Genomic DNA, 16,076 nt, shown 5'->3' with positions numbered 1-16,076 from the left:
CCCAATCTTAGCTGCAATGGTTGGGAAGAGGGTGAAGAGATGTGCTGAAAACAGGTCAGATCCTACCTTCCACATGGAGAAGGGGAAAGAAGAATGAAATACAACATGCTTGAGTATCCCCTTGCTGCCATTTTCCCAACAACATTGGTGGAGGTTGTCCATTCACCTGCTCTCTCTTAGGAGAAGCTCATGAGTGACTCACGGAGAGCAACGTTTTCTTTTGAAGCAAGTGGTTTTGAATTATCAACTATATCAATATTTTCATTTCTTACCAATTATCTCAACTCATCTCCTCTCCACAAGACCTTGAATCAACAACACTAACGGAATCCTCTCATGGATCAAATACGATACTGGATATTTACATCTGGAGTCAGCCATGGAATCAGCTGTTACAAACACTCCTGGTCCCACAAAATCATGAGTATGTTTTATATGTGCAGGTGCAAAACAGATAGAGATGAGGTGACCCATTCGACAGATCTTAGCTCACCCATCAGGAGTAAAAACATGTGTGTTCCCCCGACCACATCGTCGAACTGTCTCTTGAATGAGTCTTAGTCTTTGCCTCAGTTAGCTTACCCCGAGTTTTGAACACAATTTTGGCAAAGATTGACGTAGAGAGGTATATCTTATTTTATCCTAGGATGTGACCATCTTAACTACTGATGTCTGGGCTTTAAATTAGCTGCTAAAAACTTAAAAGAATGTTTTTGTTTTGAACAAACATGCGCCCACCTCCAAAATGAGAGGTTGAAGGAAGAAAAAGATTAACATGTTCTTTTAACTTGAAAAATACAGGATAAATGAATACTTCCAAGCACATTTTCCCTCTTCCCCTCCCAGCTTCCTATCCCCTCCAGCCCCCTCCCCTTCTCCTCAACTTCTCCTCACCAGTATTGCGTACAGTTTTGGTCTCCTTATTTAAGGAAGGATATACTTGCATTGGAGGCAGTTCAGAGAAGGTTCACTAGGTTGATTCCTGAGATGAAGAGTTTGTCATATGAAGAAAGGTTGAGCAGGTTGAGCCTATATGCATTGGAGTTTAGAAGACTGAGAGGTGATCTTATTGGAAAGTATAAGATTCTGAGGGGGCTTGACGGGGTAGATGCAGAGAGGATGTTTCCCCTCGTGGGGAAATCTAGAACAAGGGAGCATTGTTTCAGAATAAGGTATCGCCCATTTAAAACAGAAATGAGGACCAATTTCTTCTCTCAGAGGGTCGTGAATCTTTGGAATTCTCTACCCCAGAGAGCTGTGGAGGCTGGGTCATTGAATATATTTAAGATGGCGATAGAAAGATTTTTAAAAGATAAGGAAGTCAAGGATTATGGGGAGCAGGTGGGGAAGTGCAGTTGAGGCCAGGATCAGATCAGCCATGATCTTATTGAATGGCAGAGCAGGCTCGAAGGGCTAAATGGCCTATTCCTATTTCTTATGTTATGTTCTTATGTTCTCCAACCCATTCCTCTCCTCTCCCTCCACCATTTCCCCATCCCCTCCTTTCTGCCTCCTCTCTCCCTTCTCTTTCTCACTGCCCCCCCGCCATCCTTATGCGGTCATCCCCCTACAAAACAGATACACCGTTTTGAGTACTGTTGGGGGGGATGACTCATCAGGGGAGGGCAGCAGCAGCCAAGTTCATGGCACCGTGGCTGGCTCTGCTGCACAGGAGGGCAGGAAAAAGAGTGGGAGAGCGATAGTGATAGGGGATTCGATTGTAAGGGGAATAGATAGGCGTTTCTACGGCCGCAACCGAGACTCCAGGATGGTATGTTGCCTCCCTGGTGCAAGGGTCAAGGATGTGTCGGAGCGGGTGCAGGACATTCTGAAAAGGGAGGGTGAACAGCCAGTTCTCGTGATGCACATTGGTACCAACGATATCGGTAAAAAAAGGGATGAGGTCCTACGAGACGAATTTAAGGAGCTAGAAGCTAAATTAAAACGTAGGACCTCAAAAGTAGTAATCTCGGGATTGCTACCAGTGTCACGTGCTAGTCAGAGTAGGAATCGCAGGATAGCTCAGATGAATATGTGGCTTGAGCAGTGGTGCAGCAGGGAGGGATTCAAATTCCTGGGGCATTGGAATCGGTTCTCGGGGAGGTGGGACCAGTACAAACTGGACGGTCTGCACCTAGGCAGGACCGGAACCAATGTCCTAGGTGGAGTGTTTGCTAGTGATGTTGGGGAGGAGTTAAACTAATATGACAGGGGGATGGGAACCAATGCAGGGAGATAGAGGGAAACAAAAAGGAAACAAAAGCAAAAGACAGAAAGGAGATGAGTAAAAGTGGAGGGCAGAGAAACCCAAGGCAAAAAACAAAAAGGGCCACTGTACAGCAAAATTCTAAAGGGTCAAAGTGTAATAAAAAGGCAAGCATGAAAGCTCGGTGCCTCAATGCAAGGAGTATTCGGAACACAGGAGAGAGCTCTGAGCTAGTTAGTATGGGTGAGAGCTCAGATGAACAGGATCCCAAGAAAGAAAGCAAAAGGCAGGAGGCAACAGAGCAGAGTAGCACTGGGGTCAGTGTAAACCACAAGGTGATAGGAAGGGACAAAATGTATGAATATAAAGGGGCTGCAGGAGGGGTCAAAACTAAAAATCATGGTTTAAAAACGAGTACTAAAACACTCTACCTAAGCTCACGCAGCATTCGAAATAAAGTAAATGAGTTGACGGCACAAATCATTACAAATGGGTATGATTTGGTGGCCATTACAGAAACGTGGTTGCAGGGTGGCCAAGACTGGGAATTAAACATACAGGGGTATCTGACAATTCGGAAAGATAGACAAGAAGGGAAAGGAGGTGGGGTAGCTCTGTTAATAAAGGAAGATATCAGGGCATTTGTGAGAGACGATATTGGCTCTAATGAACAAAATGTTGAATCATTGTGGGTGGAGATTAGAAATAGTAAGGGGAAAAAGTCACTGGTGGGCGTAGTTTATAGGCCCCAAATAATAAATTCACGGTGGGGCGGACAATAATCAAGGGAATAATGGAGGCATGTGAAAAAGGAACGGCAGTAATCATGGGGGATTTTAACCTACATATCGATTGGTCAAATCAAATCGCACGGGGTAGCCTTGAGGAGGAATTCATGGAATGCATACGGGATTGTTTCTTAGAACAGTATGTTACAGAACCTACAAGGGAGCAAGCGATCTTAGATCTGGTCCTGTGTAATGAGACAGGAATAATAAACGATCTCCTAGTAAATGATCCTCTCGGAATGAGTGATCACAGTATAGTTGAATTTGTAATACAGATTGAGGGTGAGGAAGTAGTGTCTCAAATAAGCGTACTATGCTTAAACAAAGGGGACTACAGTGGGATGAGGGCAGATTTGGCTAAAGTAGACTGGAAACACAGACTAAACGATGGCACAATTGAGGAACAGTGGAGGACTTTTAAGGAGTTCTTTCATAGTGCTCAACAAAACTATATTCCAGTGAAAAAGGGCGGTAAGAGAAGGGATAACCAGCCGTGGATAACCAAGGAAATAAAGGAGAGCATCAAATTAAAAACCAATGCGCATAAGGTGGCCAAGGTTAGTGGGAAACTAGAAGATTGGGAAAATTTTAAACGACAGCAAAGAATGACGAAGAAAGCAATAAAGAAAGAAAAGATAGATTACGAATGTAAACTTGCGCAAAACATAAAAATAGATAGTAAAAGCTTTTACTGATATATAAAATGGAAAAGAGTGACTAAAGTAAATGTTGGTCCCTTCGAAGATGAGAAGGGGGATTTAATAATGGAAAATGTGGAAATGGCTCAGACCTTAAACAATTATTTTGCTTCGGTGTTCACAGTGGAAGACACAAAAACCATGCCAAAAATTGCTGGTCACAGGAATGTGGGAAGGGTGGGCCTTGAAACAATCACTATCACTAGGGGAGTAGTGCTGGACAGGCTAATGGGACTCAAGGTAGACAAGTTCTCTGGTCCTGATGAAATGCATCCCAGGGTATTAAAAGAGATGGCGGAAGTTATAGCAGATGCATTTGTTATAATCTACCAAAATTCTCTGGACTCTGGGGAGGTACCATCGGATTGGAATGTAATGCCTCTGTTTAAAAAAGGGGGCCGACAAAAGGAAGGTAACTAGAGGCCGGTTAGTTTAACATCTGTAGTGGGGAAACTGCTTGAAGCTATCATTAAGGAAGAAATAGCGGGACATCTAGGTTAGAATAGACGCAACATGGATTCATGCAGGGGAAATCATGTTTAACTAATTTACTGGAATTCTTTGAGGATATAACGAGCATGGTGGATAGAGGTGTACCGATGAATGTGGTGTATTTAGATTTCCAAAAGGCATTCGATAAGGTGCCACACAAAAGGTTACTGCATAAGATAAAGGTATGCGGAGTCAGGGGAAATGTATTAGCATGGATAGAGAATTGGCTGGCTAACAGAAAGCAGAGAGTCGGGATAAATGGGTCCTTTTCGGGTTGGAAATTGGTGGTTAGTGGCATGCCACAGGGATCGGTGCTGGGACCACAACTGTTTACAATATACATAGATGACCTGGAAGAGGGGACAGAGTGTAGTGTTACAAAATGTGCAGATGACACAAAGATTAGTGGGAAAGCGGGTTGTGTAGAGGACACAGAGAAGCTGCAAAGAGATTTAGATAGGTTAAGCGAATGGGCTAAGGTTTGGCAGATGGAATACAATGTCGGAAAGTGTGAGGTCATCCACCTTGGAATACAAAAATGAAAGGGAATATTATTTGAATGGGGAGAAATTACAACATGCTGCAGTGCAGAGGGACCTGGGGGTCCTTGTGCATGAATCCCAAAAAGTTAGTTTGCAGGTGCAGCAGGAAATCAGGAAGGTGAATGAAATGTTGGCCTTCATTGTGAGAGGGATGGAGTACAAAAGCAGGGAGGTCCTGCTGCAACTGTATAGGATATTGGTGAGGCCGCACCTGGAGTACTGCGTGCAGTTTTGGTCACCTTACTTAAGGAAGGATATACTAGCTTTGGAGGGGGTACAGAGACGATTCACTAGGCTGATTCCGGAGATGAGGGGGTTACCTTATGATGATAGATTGAGTAGACTGGGTCTTTACTTGTTGGAGTTCAGAAGGATGAGGGGTGATCTTACAGAAACATTTCAAATAATGAAAGGGATAGACAAGATAGAGGCAGAGAGGTTGTTTCCACCGGTCAGGGAGACTAGAACTAGGGAGCACAGCCTCAAAATACGGGGGAGCCAATTTAAAACCGAGTTGAGAAGGAATTTCTTCTCCCAGAGGGTTGTGAATCTGTGGAACTCTCTGCCCAAGGAAGCAGTTGAGGCTAGCTCATTGAATGTATTCAAATCACAGATAGATGGATTATTAACCAATAAGGGAATTAAGGGTTACGGGGAGCGGGCTGGTAAGTGGAGCTGAGTCCACGGCCAGATCAGCCATGATGTTGTTGAATGGCGGAGCAGGCTCGAGGGGCGAGATGGCCGCCTCCTGTTCCTAATTCTTATGTTCTTATGTTGTTATGTAACTTATCACCCAGCTTCTAACTTGACCTGAGTGCTGCACATGGTATTGACTTCCTGTATGCATCACCACAGGAAATCGATTAATATATAGCTTTGCAAGGCCCTATTTAACTGAGGCTGTCACTGGGATGTTTGTGTAGCTATTTCCTGCTTGTGGTGTTCAGCCAGATAGTACCAATGGGAGATCCAGTCCATTTTGAGAGCACAGGGTCCTATTGACAACATAGGAACCCAATTTAAATACCTATATTAGCTGAGTGTTGACCTGAGGCCCCATCCATGCCACCAGTTCCAAGACCCCCGGCAAAATGGCGATCGCTACAGCGATGGTGGAAAGCTGTAACTTCTTTCCTGAGATTTTCAGGTCATTACCGCCCTGTATGTGGTGGCGATACTGCCAGGAGACCACCCTGCATTATAAACCTAGGAAGACGGGTCTGGCCTGGGGTGGTGAATGGAAGCCTCACCCAACCCAACTTTGACTGCAAACCTGCCATAGAAAAAAATCCAATACCATCAAACTTTGATAATCTTGTAACTTATTTGCAATATAATTTTTTTTTATTATCTAAATATAGATACTCTAATATATGAAATTATCTTATTAGTAGTCCTTAGAAAATTTAATAACTAAGGGCACTGCACAATATTGTATTGAGCCATCCATCCGGGAAGGTTGAATTGCAGTCTGCACTGATTCAGCTGTTGCGCGTGCTACAATTAATCTCTGTGCTTCTTTGTTAGGAAAGGAAACGTCAGCCAAACATCTTGCTCCAGATTGCTATTGAGAGATCTTTGCTCGATAATGTGCATATGTGGACATCAGCTGAGGACTGGATAAACTTACCTCAGACTGCCAATCCTCCCTGGTTAAACTCACACATGAAAAATGCCATTTTGGGTGCAATACTAGAGATTGTACTCGAGCAAATAATTTTTCGAATGCAAAATTCAAAAAGGAACTTCCATAGGCAAACCAATGCTTTCTATGATGCAAAGTTTGGTATGTATGAAATGTTGGCAATTTTATTGCCGCAGGGACATCATCATCGCCACGCCAAAAAGGAATGAGTTCACAGGTGTTTCAATGAAGGACCGGAGCCAATGTCCGAGGGGGAGTGTTTGCTAGTGCTGTTGGGGAGGAGTTAAACTAATATGGCAGGGGGATGGGAACCAATGCAGGGAGACAGAGGGAAACAAAAAGGAGACAAAAGCAAAAGACAGAAAGGAGATGAGGAAAAGTGGAGGGCAGAGAAACCCAAGGCAAAGAACAAAAAGGGCCACTGTACAACAAAATTCTAAAAGGACAAAGGGTGTTAAAAAAACAAGCCTGAAGGCTTTGTGTCTTAATGCAAGGAGTATCCGTAATAAAGTGGATGAATTAACTGTGCAAATAGATGTTAACAAATATGATGTGATTGGGATTACAGAGACGTGGCTGCAGGATGATCAGGGCTGGGAACTCAACATTCAGGAAGGATAGAATAAAAGGAAAAGGAGGTGGGGTAGCATTGCTGGTTAAAGAGGAGATTAATGCAATAGTTAGGAAAGACATTAGCTTGGATGATGTGGAATCTATATGGGTAGAGCTGCAGAACACTAAAGGGCAAAAAACGTTAGTGGGAGTTGTGTACAGACCTCCAAACAGTAGTAGTGATGTTGGGGAGGGCATCAAACAGGAAATTAGGGGTGCATGCAATAAAGGTGCAGTAGTTATAATGGGTGACTTTAATATGCACATATATTGGGCGAACCAAACTGGAAGCAATACGGTGGAGGAGGATTTCCTGGAGTGCATAAGGGATGGTTTTCTAGACCAATATGTCGAGGAACCAACTAGGAGGGAGGCCATCTTAGACTGGGTGTTGTGTAATGAGAGAGGATTAATTAGCAATCTCGTTGTGCGAGGCCCCTTGGGGAAGAGTGACCATAATATGGTGGAATTCTGCATTAGGATGGAGAATGAAACAGTTAATTCAGAGACCATGGTCCAGAACTTAAAGAAGGGTAACTTTGAAGTTACCCTTAAACTTAAAGAAGGGTGAACTTTGTGTTGGGTAACTTTGTATGGTGAGAAAGCGGGAATGGGGTACTGAAGTTGCATGTTCAGCCATGAACTCATTGAATGGCGGTGCAGGCTAGAAGGGCCGAATGGCCTACTCCTGCACCTATTTTTTTCTATGAAGGTATGAGGCGTGAATTGGCTAGGATAGATTGGCGAATGATACTTAAGGGGTTGATTGGGCAATGGCAGACATTTAGAGACCGCATGGATGAACTACAACAATTGTACATTCCTGTCCGGCATAAAAATAAAAAAGGGAAGGTGGCTCAACCGTGGCTATCAAGGGAAATCAGGGATAGTATTAAAGTCAAGGAAGTGGCATACAAATTGGTCAGAAATAGCAGCGAACCCGGGGACTGGGAGAAATTTAGAACTCAGCAGAGGAGGACAAAGGGTTTGATCAGGGCAGGGAAAATGGAGTACGAGAAGAAGCTTGCAGGGAACATTAAGACAGATTGCAAAAGTTTCTATAGGTATGTAAAGAGAAAAAGGTTAGTAAAGACAAACGTAGGTCCCCTGCAGTCAGAATCAGGGGAAGTCATAACGGGGAACAAAGAAATGGCAGACCAATTGAACAAGTACTTTGGTTCGGTATTCACGAAGGAGGACACAAACAACCTTCCGGATATAAAAGGGGTCAGAGCGTCTAGTAAGGAGAAGGAACTGAGGGAAATCCTTATTAGTCGGGAAATTGTGTTGGGGAAATTGATGGGTTTGAAGGCCGATAATTCCCCAGGGCCTGATGGACTGCATCCCAGAGTACTTAAAGAGGTGGCCTTGGCAGTCATCTTCCAACATTCCATTGACTCTGGATCAGTTCCTATCGAGTGGAGGGTAGACAATGTAACCCCACTTTTTAAAAAAGGAGGGAGAGAGAAAACAGGGAATTATAGACCGGTCAGATTGACCTCAGTAGTGGGTAAAATGATGGAATCAATTATTAAGGATGTCATAGCAGTGCATTTGGAAAGAAGTGACATGATAGGTGCAAGTCAGCATGGATTTGTGAAAGGGAAATCATGCTTGACAAATCTTCTGGAATTTTTTGAGGATGTTTCCAGTAGAGTGGACAAGGGGGAACCAGTTGATGTGGTATATTTGAACTTTCAGAAGGCTTTCGACAAGATCCCACACAAGAGATTAATGTGCAAAGTTAAAGCACATGGGATTGGGGGTAGTGTGCTGACATGGATTGAGAACTGGTTGTCAGACAGGAAGCAAAGAGTAGGAGTAAATGGGTACTTTTCAGAATGGCAGGCAGTGACTAGTGGGGTACCGCAAGGTTCTGTGCTGGGGCCCCAGCTGTTTACATTGTACATTAATGATTTAGACGAGGGGATTAAATGCAGTATCTCCAAATTTGCGGATGACACTAAGTTGGGTGGCAGTGTGAGCTGCGAGGAGGATGCTATGAGGCTGCAGAGTGACTTGGAAAGGTTAGGTGAGTGGGCAAATGCATGGCAGATGAAGTATAATGTGGATAAATGTGAGGTTATCCACGTTGGTGGTAAAAACAGAGAGACAGACTATTATCTGAATGGTGACAGATTAGGAAAAGGGGAGGTGCAATGAGACCTGGGTGTCATGGTACATCAGTCATTGAAGGTTGGCATGCAGGTACAGCAGGTGGTTAAGAAAGCAAATGGCATGTTGGCCTTCATAGCGAGGGGATTTGAGTACAGGGGCAGGGAGGTGTTGCTACAGTTGTACAGGGCCTTGGTGAGGCCACACCTGGAGTATTGTGTACAGTTTTGGTCTCCTAACTTGAAGAAGGACATTCTTGCTATTGAGGGAGTGCAGCGAAGGTTCAGCAGACTGATTCCCAGGATGGCGGGACTGACCTATCAAGAAAGACTGGATCAACTGTGCTTGTATTCACTGGAGTTCCGAAGAATGAGAGGGGATCTCATAGAAACGTTTAAAATTCTGATGGGTTCAGACAGGTTAGATGCAGGAAGAATGTTCCCAATGTTAGGGAAGTCCAGAACCAGGGGTCACAGTCTAAGGATAAGGGGTAAGCCATTTAGGACCGAGATGAGGAGAAACTTCTTCACCCAGAGAGTGGTGAACCTGTGGAATTCTCTACCACAGAAAGTTGTTGAGGTCAATTCACTAAATATATTCAAGAAGGAGTTAGATGAAGTCCTCACTACTAGGGGGATCAAGGGGTATGGCGAGAAAGCAGGAATGGGGTACTGAAGTTGCATGTTCAGCCATGAACTCATTGAATGGCGGTGCAGGCTAGAAGGGCTGAATGCCCTACTCCTGCACCTATTTTCTATGTTTCTATGTTTCTATTCCAGATCCCGAACTACATCTTGGAGGGTGGAAGATGCCTGTGTGTGCATTTTTTTTAAACGTGTGGTGGCCGTTGCACACCAGCCACCACTCGGGCTTGACAGAGCTCGGTCTTGGTCCAGTGGCAAGGATTACCTAAGACTAACTGGAGACCAGCTCTGCTGCACAGACCGAGTGCGCACACATATCGCAGTGTGGACTAGCTCATGCTGTCCCTGGGCCCTCGCCTCTTCTGGGTATAGTGTATGTAGGCACCTTTAGTAATGACTCCACGAGGCAGGGTATGATACTTAAACTGTGCAGACCTGTAGTCCTTTATTTGCAGCTCCTGAGTGCCAACAACAAGCTGTGTGTTCCTTTTTATACTGGGTTACCTGCAGTGTGCAGGTAACCCTTAGGTCTCCAGCAGCAGCACCCTGTGGTGTACAGGCAAGATGTGTACAGTGTAAGTGTACATTCATTGTTGCATAACAGTGTTACAGACATCATACAGTAAACAGGCATGCATACACAACAACACTTCGCCCCTAAGCATTTTCATATCCTTATTGTCATGCCCAGGGGAGGTGATCAGTGGTGGGCTATGGGAGGTTGTGGTGAGGGTTGTGTGGTTTCCAGGTGTGACCCCTGTGCTTGAGGATGGCCTCATACGTTTCCCCTCCCTCACACGCAGACCATGTGGGTGTTACTGTTGTGGGATCCCTTGGGGTGTAGCCATGGCAGAAGTGGGTAGTGTGTATACACTGTGATGTGGGTAGTTGTGGGCAGGGCCACAAGACTGGATGGGCTCCTTGTCCACTGTTGTTGTGGGGTTGTGGGCAGGGCCACAAGACTGGGTGGGCTCCTTGTCCACCAATTGGGATGAGGGTCAGGTCATCCCAGGGTTTGCCAGGGAAGCTGGAGGGTATTAGCTTCATGCTCCTGGTGTTGGCCCTGGTGGCCAGGGGTTGTAGGGCTGGTCTGGTGCAGGTTGCCATTGGTGGTGGCTGGGCTGCCCTTTGACCACTGTCCCTGTAGTGGGTCTGCTCCAACTGCCTGTGTGTGTGTCCTGCAAGGGGCATCACATTCATTCCAAAGGTCCAGGCTACATAGTCAGGTAGTCTGCTGGACCTGGGGGTCTCCCACAGGGAGATTCCATTGGCATCAGCATGGTCCCTGTCGGACCCAATGTCCTTTGGCAGTGTCCTACCAGTATACATTACACCTTGGCTCTGAGCACACATAGTTGAGCCTGCATTATATATTCTAGCATTTGCATCACTTTTGGGTGTCCTGGTTTCAACAGACATGGTTACATTAGGCATTGCACATTCTTTATCATTATTCTTAAGCATAATAAATTTGTTTTTAACCTTACTGACACCTGCATTCATCTCATTAGTCACATTAGTTAAACCAGCATCACAATTCATGGTTACATTGCATACATTTTCATACTTGCACCCTTTAATTGCATCTTTAGCTTTAAAGTCCGTGTACTCAAATAGTTGAAACTTACCCTTTAGATTTTTTTTTGTTACCGGTCCCCTTTAAGGGAGCCTTCAAATCCGATTGGCCGCGCGGTGTCACGTGATACACCTCCATGTTCACTTGTGGCATGGCAGAGGCCATTTTGATTACAGGTTCTGCTGCTTGTGGTGCTGCAGCCATTTTCTGGTCTTGCTGCAGGTAGGCTGTGGTGCTCTTTTCTTCCACAGGTTCAATCCTGAATGTTGGGAATCCATTTCTTTTGTCAATGTTCACCTCTTGGAGTGCTGCCCCGGCCCGGAAAGTGGAGTTGGATCCTCGGTCTCGGAGATTTTGCCGGGCTGCTGTGGGCAGTCGAGCTGGACAGTGGAACCTCTGGATGCTGCAATGGATCCATGTTCGAGGTCGATTGCTGGAGCCCGGAGGCCTGGGAGCAGCTTTGCTTGGACAGGCTGCCGTCATGGTCAATTGGCGGGATTCATCCAAAGTTCCTCAAAGGTCGCTTGGCTCATCACAGACTGGCTCGCCCCTGTGTCGCTCTCCATAGAAACTGGGACCCCGTCAATGTCTACTTTCATCGCCCACAGAGAACTTCTGGTGGAGCAGGTATGAGTTCCATACTCTTCTTCCAGGGATTGAGCAACTTCACCTTCCTCTGTGTCGGAGCCCCTGTGATCAGCCAACTCATCAGAGACGTGGTGAGTAAAGCTTTCTCTGCACATCCTTTGAAGGTGCCTTTTCTCTTTGCATGCATAGGCTTTGTAGTGGCACTGGTAGGCCCTGTGGTTTCCTCCACAACGCCAGCACGGGGCTAGCCAGTTTGCCCCATGTGGCGGACTCAGGGTTGCGGGACTCGAGGCAGCATTTCTGCCCTTAGAAGTATCAATGCGGTGCACTGCTCTCGTCGTTTAGGAGTCCCTTAGTGCTTCATTTAGGTGGTCGCCAAAGTCGCATGGTGCAGCCAGTCTCCTTAAGTGTTCCAATCTTTCTACAAAAGCTACCCAATCTTCCCCATTAGTAAATTGCTGAAAGTTGCTGAGATTCAACATGCTGAGTTTGTGGTTCGTGACCTCGTATTCCCGTCGCCAGTTGTAGCGTATGTAGGCACCTTTAGTAATGACATCCACGAGGCAGGCAATGATACATAAAGTGTGTAGACCTGTAGTCCTTTATTTGCAGCTCCTGAGTGAGGACAACAAGCTGTGTGTTCGTTTTTATACTGGGTTACCTGCCGTGTGCAGGCAACCCTTAGGTCTCCAGCAGCAGCAACCCCTGGTGTACAGGCAAGGTGTGTACAGTGTAAGGGTACATTCAGTGTTGCATAACAGTGTTACAGATATCACACAGTAAACAGGCATGCATACACAACACTGGGCCCCAGACTTACGCCTCTCCTGGGCCCCGGTCACTTCCTTCTACAAACTCTTGCTGCTCCTTCGCCCCTCCTGCTGTGCCTGCCCGCACTGCAATCAGCACCTGACTTTGCAGCTGTTGCCCTCCTGCAGTGGTATACCGCCGCACGCTGCTCTCTCTGATGGCCCCGGCCTGCTGATGGTCTTGCAGGCCGGGACCGCGGTGATTTCCGGGCCGGGCCGGGCTGCCGCACGCTGCTCCCTCTAATGCAGCCTTTCAATCGAAGGAATAACAGTGAAACAAGGTGTGAGTGAGTGAGCAGCTCATCGTGTGCCACCTGTGCCTTCCATGGTTGAATAGCTCCTACCAAATGGAAGTGTGCAGATCTAAATTTGAATGTGCGTGTCTGCGCAGAATGGCTGTGTGAGCAGTGGGATGAGATGACACCATCTAAGATAAGGCTGAAGTGGTGCGAATGCATAACAAGAGTGGAACGGTAGTTCTAGGAGGGGTCAGACTGAGTAGGGAAGAAGAAAGTAAGCAGCGCTTGAATGACTAGGGCATGGCTGCTGAACAGCGCCTGAACTTTTATAGTGTCTTTACTACAAAGACCATGGCCTGGTACACACAGGAGCAGGTACTGCAAAGACTTGACACTGTGTCAGATGTGCTGGGCCACCTCCCTCCATAGCCTCCTGAATGTTCCAGGAGCGGACCTCCTTCCAGCGCATTCCGGTGACTCTCCACTGCCTCCACCAATGCCTCCTCCATTTTCCCGCTCGGATCAGACTGAGAAGTTGGAACTGCACATGTGCATACTTATTTGACGATGCCTTGAAGATTTGGCTGTCCACGTGATGTATAGCTACCGTCGCACCAAGCGCATCCCTTCTGGAAATTTACCGCTGAGATTTTCGGTTCCACTGCCCGAAGAGAATTGTGCATCGATTGATTTAGCACTCACTTTCCCTTTTCCTCTTGGGACGCAGAAAATCTAATTTTGCAGTAGACGGCGCAAACTTTTTAAGGCCGCTAGTGTTACCGCCCAGACAGGATTAACACCTCAAAAAGGGCGATACCAAATTTCTAACCTTTAGACTCCATGAAGTACTGGCTCACAACTGGAAAGTACAGCTAACTAGAGGACTTACATGAATTAAAGCAATCAACTGGCATCTATCACACTTATTCCCAGCCTGCACTCTCTTTGGAGACAGACTGGTATGTAAATATCAAAACAAAGAACTAATGACAAGATGTTTGCATACTGTTTTGATTGGCATTAACACCTGCATCTTTTTGAACCAGAGAGTGCTAATTTCACCCCAGAAGCAAAGCTCATTTTTGACTGTTCAGCCATTAAGGAGTGCCAATAGAAGCATAGAAACATAGAAAATAGGTGCAGGAGTAGGCCATTCGGCCCTTCGAGCCTGCACCGCCATTCAATATGATCATGGCTGATCATGCATCTTCAGTACCCCATTCCTGCTTTCTCTCCATATTCCTTGATCCCTTTAGCTGTAAGGGCCACATCTAATTCCCTTTTGAATATATTTAACGAACTGGCCTCAACAACTTTCTGTGGTAGAGAATTCCACAGGTTCACAATTCTCTGAGTGAAGAAGTTTCTCCTCATCTCGGTCCTAAATGACTTAACCCTTATCCTTAGACTGTGACCCCTGGTTCTGGACTTCCCCAACATCGGGAACATCATTCCTGCATCTAACCTGTCCAATCCTGTCAGAATTTTATATGTTTCTATGAGATCCCCTCTCATTCTTCTAAATTCCAGTGAATATAAGCCTAGTCGATCCAGTCTTTCTTCATATGTCAGTCCTGCCATCCTGGGAATCAGTCTGGTGAACCTTCGTTGCAATCCCTCAATAGCAAGAATGTCCTTCCTCAGAATGGAGACCAAAACTGAACACAATATTCAAGGTGTGGCCTCACCAAGGCCCTGTACAACTGTAGTAAGACCTCCCTGCTCCTATACTCAAATCCTCTCGCTATGAAGGCCAACATGCCATTTGCCTTCTTCACCGCCTGCTGTACCTGCATGCCAACTTTCAATGACTGATGTACCATGACACCCAGGTCTCGTTGCACCTCCCCTTTTCCTAATCTGTCACCATTCAGATAATATTCTGCCTTCCTGTTTTGCCATCAAAGTGGATAACCTCACATTTATCTACATTATACTGCATCTGCCATGCATTTGCCCACTCACCTAACCTGTCCAAGTCACCCTGCAGCCTCTTAGGATCCTCCTCACAGCTCACACTGCCACACAGCTTAGTGTCATCTGCAAACTTGGAGATATTACATTCAATTCCTTCATCTAAATCATTAATGTATATTGTAAATAGCTGGGGTCCCAGCACTGAACCTTGCGGTACCCCACTAGTCACTGCCTGCCATTCTGAAAAGGACCCGTTTATTCCCACTCTTTGCTTCCTGTCTGCCAACTAGTTCTCTATCGATGTCAATACATTACCCCCAATACCATGTGCTTTAATTTTGCACACTAATCTCTTGTCATAAGCCTTTTGAAAATCCAAATACATTACATCCACTGGTTCTCCCTTGTCCACTCTACTAGTTACATCCTCAGTACCACCTCTCACAGTACCAACTTTGTATTTATATTAAATGTATCACAAGTCCGAGGAGTCTGCTCAACCAATCTGATGAAGCGCTGTTTACAGGCAAAGGCATAAACAAAGTGCAGGCTGACAACCCCCAACCCTTCACCCCCACCCACCACACTGCAATATAAAACTATACAGGTTATTCACTGAAACAACAGAAATCTCTCCCAGAATGCAATCACGGAACCCTTTTCTAAAGTCGGTTCAATACTAGGCACAGCTGCAGTTTCGAATAGGAAATAAATAATATTGCGATTCCTCAGAAGTGGACAGGATCCTCAGATCTGTCACACACGAGGACTGTTGGCATCAATGGTACCATACTCCAGCATGAGTTAGCATGTGGAGGAAAGGAAGGAAGAAAAGACAAGAAAATTGGGGCGGGGGTAACTTATTAGTATTCTTCGTGTTAGTTGTATTGTAAACCGATCTAAATTATTACAGATCTGAAGAGTAAAATGTGATGGATTCCTTAAATTAGTGAACAAACAGCTGTACATTTGCCAGTTCAATTTGATTGATTAGCATCTTCTTTATTGTTTTTTACCTTTTGGTTGCAATTAAAATATACCACTCAACTGCGAAGATGTGGCACTGTGTGTTACTTTGCATATAAATGGAGTTACAAAGAAGATTTATGCTCAAATTGTCTTATTGCAGCAGTTGCCTGGAGAATCGGTCCAGCTTCTAAAGAGGTAACGCAGTTACTAATTGTTTACAAGCAAACGTTTCAAAG

Source organism: Pristiophorus japonicus, chromosome 3 (assembly GCF_044704955.1).
Source record: "Pristiophorus japonicus isolate sPriJap1 chromosome 3, sPriJap1.hap1, whole genome shotgun sequence".
NCBI lineage: Eukaryota > Metazoa > Chordata > Chondrichthyes > Pristiophoridae > Pristiophorus > Pristiophorus japonicus.
Note: the sequence above shows the minus strand (reverse complement) of the source record.